The sequence below is a fragment of the Eucalyptus grandis genome, chromosome 1 (genome assembly GCF_016545825.1).
Source record: "Eucalyptus grandis isolate ANBG69807.140 chromosome 1, ASM1654582v1, whole genome shotgun sequence".
NCBI classification, from domain to species: domain Eukaryota; kingdom Viridiplantae; phylum Streptophyta; class Magnoliopsida; order Myrtales; family Myrtaceae; genus Eucalyptus; species Eucalyptus grandis.
In genome coordinates, this window is record NC_052612.1 from 29980990 (window position 1) to 29987537 (window position 6548).

At 43.1% G+C, this 6548-nt stretch overlaps 1 pseudogene; it reads left to right on the forward strand.

Moving 5' to 3' along the window:
• Window positions 1-835: 835 nt before the first annotated feature.
• LOC120296348 lies at window positions 836-1382 on the forward strand (annotated as a pseudogene).
• Window positions 1383-6548: the final 5166 nt, after the last annotated feature.

Consider the following 6548-nt stretch of genomic DNA (forward strand, 5'->3'; position numbering starts at 1 on the left):
CATAGTAGAGAGCTTTTAATTTATATGTAAACTAATATTAGCGCATGCGCTAAATACATATATAAAGTTGGGAATGGGAAATCTCATGAGAAGTTGAATGAAAGGGAAAGTTATAAGATATGTGTTAATTAAGTTTTTTTATTCATTTTTATAATTTAACGCAGTCGCAATTTTGGGAGTAAATTCTTTCTTACGTTTTCTTGTAAGGGTGATATTGGAGGAAACTGAATAATTTCTCAGCTTTTAGGACAGGAGGCAAAAGCAACTCTATCCCTCTCCTTCCCTCCCTCCTTCCCTCTCTCTCTTTTTTTCTTATTTTCCTCGCCTGCTAAAAAGATGCGCTCCACAATCCTTCAATCCTGCAGGTAGAGAAGGGATTTTCTTGTCCACATCGGCATCCCTTTTTCTTTTTTTTCTTTTTTGGTCGAAATCGGCTTCCCATTTAAGATGAGAAAAGAGGTTCTTTTTTCATCGCAAGGGAGGAACTCTTGTTTGGTCTAGGCGAGTCTATTCATGTGAAGGGTCCAAGAAAAGGACATATGGGCTCCATCCCCTCCTGCTGCTTTGGACCGATTCCAGCGCGTATAGAGCAATCTCTCTTCGACTCCTTTCTTGATTTTTTCCAGACCTTTTCCTTCCGATGATCGGATTGTACGACGGCGACTTGACCCTTTAGTCGGCGACGACTTTTCTCCATTTTCGAGCCCTCCCAATTCCACGCTCTTCTCATCATCGGATTCAGAAATCAATCTCTTCTCCTCTCTCTCTCTCTCTCTCTCTCTCTCTCTCTCCCCCCCTTCTCAATTCTCTCTCAGTTCATCATCAAGCTCCAAAGATGCAGATCTTCGTCAAAGCCGTAACCGGCAAGACCCATCACTCTCGAGGTCGTGAGCTCCGACACCATTGACAACGTCAAGGCTAAGATCCAGGATAAGGACGGCATCCCTCCTGATCAGCAGTGCCTCATCTTCGCCGGCAAACAGCTCGAGAAGACAGCGGTTCCCTCGCCGACTACAACATCCAGAAGGAGTCCAACCTTCACATCGTCCTCATGCTTCGCGGAGGCATGCAGATCTTTGTCAAAACCCTAACCGGCAAGACCCATCACTCTCGAGGTTGAGAGGTCCAACACCATCGACAACGTCAAGGCTGAGATCCAGGATAAGGACAGCATCCCCCCCGATCAGCAGTGCCTCATCTTCGCCAGCAAACAGCTCGAGAAGAGGGCGAAAAGAGAGGGCCACGGTGGAGAGGGGCACCGTGCCCCGTTGACTGCCGTTGACTGTGGAGAAACAAGCTCCCCTCTCTTAGGAGGTCGGAAAAGGAAAGGGCACGGTGGGCACCGTGCCCAGGGAGAGCAGACTTGCCCCTTGAGGAGCTAAGATCTGGCGCTGTTCTCTGTATCTTCTCTATGTGGGGAAGATAAAGATAAACAAGGAATTTGATGTTTCTCCACGGTCAACGGTAGTCAACGGGCACGGTGGGCACCGTACCCCCTTTCTTTTCCGACCTAAGATAGGCCGGAAAAGAAAAAGGCACGGGATTCTCAAATCCAGGGGCTGGTTTATGAAAACCGCCCTCCCATCACGCCTTAGGATCGTCCCGTCCCGTCCTCCCGTAGGATCGTCCCGCCAGGTTCAGGTTCATCACGCCTTAGGATCGTCCCGTCCCGTTCTCCCGTAGGCTCGTCCCGCCAGGTTCAGGTTCATCTTCATCACGCCTTAGGATCGTCCCGCCATCACGCCTTTGGATCGTCCCGTCCCGTCCTCCCGTAGGCTCGTCCTGTAGGTAGGTCCGCCAGGTTCAGGTTCATCACGCCTTAGGATCGTCTCGTCCCGTCTACCCGTCCCGTAGGATCGGATCGTCTCGTCCCGTCTACCCGTCCCCGTAGGATCGGATCGTCCCGTCTACGCGTCCCGTAGGATCGGATCGTCTCGTCCCGTCCTCCCGTAGGATTGTCCCGTTGGCTGTGGAGAATCAAGCAGGGAGAGGGGGTAGAATTTATAGGCGAGATGGGAGGGCGGTTTTCATAAAACCAGCCCATGGATTTGAGAATTCCGGGAATCGGTTTGGCGTAAACCACACGCCGCTGACAAATAGGTTTTTCTCATCAAGACGCTACGAGTTCGTGAGTTTGTAGGCTACGAGTTCGTAGGGACGTACATAGACCCGTCCATGCGAAATTGCGAATGGACTTACAGGAGAAAGTAAACTCTGCTCAGTGTTTAGTCCTTCCTTAATGTGTGAAATACCTTGATCATCAGGTTTGCACCAACTCATGCCCTTCTATATGGTAATACTTAATTATTCGTCGTATGTCAATCCGATAGAGTGACTAGCACGATTGCTGAAATTTATTAGAAGACTCAAAAAGTTAGCTCACAATATCAATTATTAACTAAAAGCGAATTTCCTGTAATTCTCATCTTCCATCACACACTGCTTTTAACATCCCACGCCCTTTGTCCTCTCTCTATTAACTCTGCAACCCCTCTAGCATTAATTTAACCTTACTGTCTAAATTATCATGGATTGGAATCTTTTGCACTTCAGAGTTGACTGGACTTTTAGTCCCTCTTGTCAAAATAACCAAAATGCATATAACTTCAAGCAAATTAGTACTGACAAGCTAAACCTAAACCTTAGACTGATCTCTCCCCAAGCACTCTTCCTTCGTCTATTAATCCATATTTAATTAGTTGAGTTATTATATGAAGTAGTTATATTCAATATATATGAGTCATAAATGAATTAAAACTGAAGAAAACTCAAAAATGATATGCATGTTAAATGGATTTAGAACTTATTTAAATCCAATCCATCACTATAACTTTCTTTAGCCCTCATTTGTTCTCACGCTCGCTCCATGCTTTTGTTTTAGCGATAAGGATCAGATGAGTATGGTCACTAGATTTGTATTGCCGCAAAATTAGTCAAAACAGATTAAATGAGTCAATTTGAATCGGATCATCTTTGATTTGGCCTAATCTCAATCTGACTCACCTATTTGACAGGTTTAATCCTAATCAGGCTCGCCCTACCATCGTGCTATGCCTACCTCACCGCTCGCTCCACGCCAAAGTACTGCCTCCACCTTTAATGCCCATTAAATCGTCATCTCTCTCTCTCTTGGAAGCAAGCTTCCTCCCTTGCGATCGATCGCAAAAGTGCCGACCGATATGTCCATCCTCTATTGACCCCTGCACAAGGGTCACTTGAGGCCTACGATCTCGAATTTGAGGTCGCAACATCAATTCCTGCGTCGGTCTCACAATGAGTCGACCCCCACCTCTCCCCCATCGCCACGTGAGAGGGAGAGAGAGAGAGATGCAGACGGTGGATGGACGTCAGCAATGACTTCACATCGCTCGGATAGAGGGGCTTCACGTGGCTTGGATAGAGGCTCGATGTATTGGCTGACGCGGTGACGGTGGGCAGACTATGACGGTCGGCAATCTTTTTGTAGTTTGCAATGTAAAGCGTGGAGAGAGAGGAGAGTTCTATATGGAATCGGGTGCAGCCGCGATGGCTGCGACACATGGTTGAAAAAAAAGAAAAAAACAGTTAATGGTTTCTAAGCCCCGCTAGTTTAGCAAAGCATAAATTATTTAAAAAATATTTTTAAAAAATTGATTGCTTGTATCAGTTACAAAAGTAAATATTTTCATCACGTAAAGCAAACGGAATATAAATTATTATTGATAACAAAAATATTTTTTATCGATTAATCATTTCAAGCGATACAAGTAATCATTTTTCAAATCATTTATCTTATGTAAAGCAAACGGATCCAAAAGCTAGTAATGCTTTTTGCAAGGGAATTTTTTTTAATAGTCAATGATTCTACTTACTTATGTGAATAGTTGAGAAATTACTACTAAGATTAGGACAATTTTAAGTGGAAAAATACCAATTTAAAACCCTAGCCGTCTATTTAAAGAATGTAATTTGTTTTGAGATTTATAATCAAATTATTTGGGACACCAATAAAAATGTAGGTTAGAATTTTTTTATCTCTCGTGAATTCAAAGGGATTGACTTCTTTTTTGTTTTTTCCCGATAATTAGGATTATGGTATATTAATAGTAAAGGTGTATTTAATAACCATTTTGATCTCAAAATAATTTCTAATTAAAAATGATTCTTTTTTATTTTGTTCTTATGAACAATATTTAAGCATTTGAAAACGTTTGGTCTATAATCTCCTAGGAATATTTCCACCTCACTGTGGCCTGACGAGGTTGAGCCCCACCGACAGCTGGGCAAGGCTTGCTGGTGGCCAGGAGAGGCCCGAGCAAGGCTTGCCGATGGCTACGCAAGCCTCTAGTGAGCTCACTGGACCTCCCCCTAGCCGGGTGAGCTCGCCCAAGCTCACCCAATTGGTTGCTTTGGCGATTGGTGGCGGTGGATGGCAATGACAATGGTGGTCGAAGACAACAGCAATGGAAGAAGAAGAGAGAAGGAAGAATAACAAGAAGAAAAGAAGAAGAGAAGAGAAAAAAAAAAAGTGGGTTGGCTTGATTTTGGAATTATTCCTGAAAACAAATAAAAAACTTTTTTTAACTCATAGATTTTGTTCTAAATCTATTCCCAAAAAAAAAAAAAATTGCAGACGGATTTCTATTCCAAATCTATTTTCGGGAACAAGAGAATAAAATCTATCACTATTTGGCAAGTTGTCAAACATCCCCTAATTCTACTCACCCGACCATTGAAGCCGAAATCACACTAAATTAGACTCAATGGCACAACCTATAATTAGGAGTAACTTAGAGGGTGCTTTTTGGTGTCCCACATCCAGTCATTTTACCTTGAAGTGTATCGTAACCAGATCATTGACATAACCAAAACGTAGTTGTCAATTAAGGTTCCACTTTCAAATTGGTTTACGAATTTATGCTTTTTCAAAAAATTCACGATTTTGAATCCATAGTTTGGCATATCTGATGGATGTGATGGAACTATACGGTCGTGTAGAAATGACTTGGCACTTAGTCTGGCGTCGGAACTCGATGCATTTAGAAATATCCAGGATAATAAATATATGAGATGTGATTGCGGCCAAGAGAGATTACCATCACCAGTCCGAGGAAAGGTCAAAATTTAACTTCCACCCAGTTTAATTAGTAAATTGAATTAAATTACACAACTGAAATTCCACTCTCTCAAACTAATAATCATCAATTAACTAAAATTCACTAATAATCTATTGAGTAGTTAGGAAGTAGAAGGTACTGCTTCTTCCCGAAGTTGATAGATGACTCTATCATGACTCTAGCACCACTCCAATACTAATTCACTCCTCAAATCAAATTACAATCATAGACAAGTACTTTTGCTAAATGAACTTCCTATTCACAACATAGTAAAAATATGAAAGTATCAAAGTATGAAACTTTCTCTGTTTCATAGTTATATTAGAGGGATAAGTATATTATCAGTACCAAAAGTTGTTTACAGCGTTCACTTTGATGTCAAAAGTTTCCGTTAGATCACTTAAGTGTCAAAAATTTTGAAAAACGATCATTTCAGTGCCAACGCCGATGAAATTGGTCGGAAACCCGACGTGGCTTTTTTTATTAATTTTGAAGCCGACGTGACTCGTCAAAAGTTGAGTTAGCATCCAAACACCAAAATGACGTCGTTTGGCCTATTTCCCCCAACTTAGAAACCCTAATTCCCAAATTGAGAAAGAGGGAAGGCTTGTCTTCGTCTTCTTCTTCCTCGAAGACCCACACCAGCAACGGCACCAGCACGGCACCAACAACAGCACCAGTAATGCACTAGCAGCAACACCAACAACGCACCGGTAGCAATAGTGCACCAGCGGCACCTTCGACCCATCTTCTTCCTCCTCCTCCTCCGCCCTCGCCTCCGATTTTTCCTGCCACTTATTGCTCGAACAACAATCTCAATCTCTCATTGCTCACCTGGTTGAGCAACTACAATGGTGACTGAGCGACGGTGGCCAAGCGACGGTGGGCGAACGACGGTGGCGAAGCAGCGGAAACCCTATTTTCAATCCCCATGTGAGCTAAACGGCGTCGTTTCCATGAGGCCATCCATGTAGGACGGCAAAACGACGTCATTTTCTTAAGGAGGATCGAAAATGACGTCGTTTAAAGGCCTTGTCGATTTTTATTTTTTTTAAAGTCACGTAATTATTTTAGTCGAATGTTTATTTGATAGCATCAAAGTAATTGTTTTTCTTTTGATTTGGCACTTAAGGCCCCGTTTGTTTGTATTCTTTTTTTTTTTGTTTTTAAACAATTTTTCTGTTTTTTTTGTTCTTTTGTTCCCGGGAACAAAAAAGAAAAGAAATGAAAAAAACACAAATTTTGTGTTTCTCGTTTTCTGAAACACAAATCGAAAACACTTTTTTTTTCTTTTTTTCTCTTATTTTTGTTCTTCTTTCTTTTGGCGGTCCGGCCTCGGCCATGGCCGGCGACCGGCCGACGAGGGCGGCGGCCTCGCCCAGACCACGGCGAGGCTCGCCGGCCCCGGCGACGCCAACGCGCCGTCCCCTGCGAGGCCGAGGCTCGCCGTAG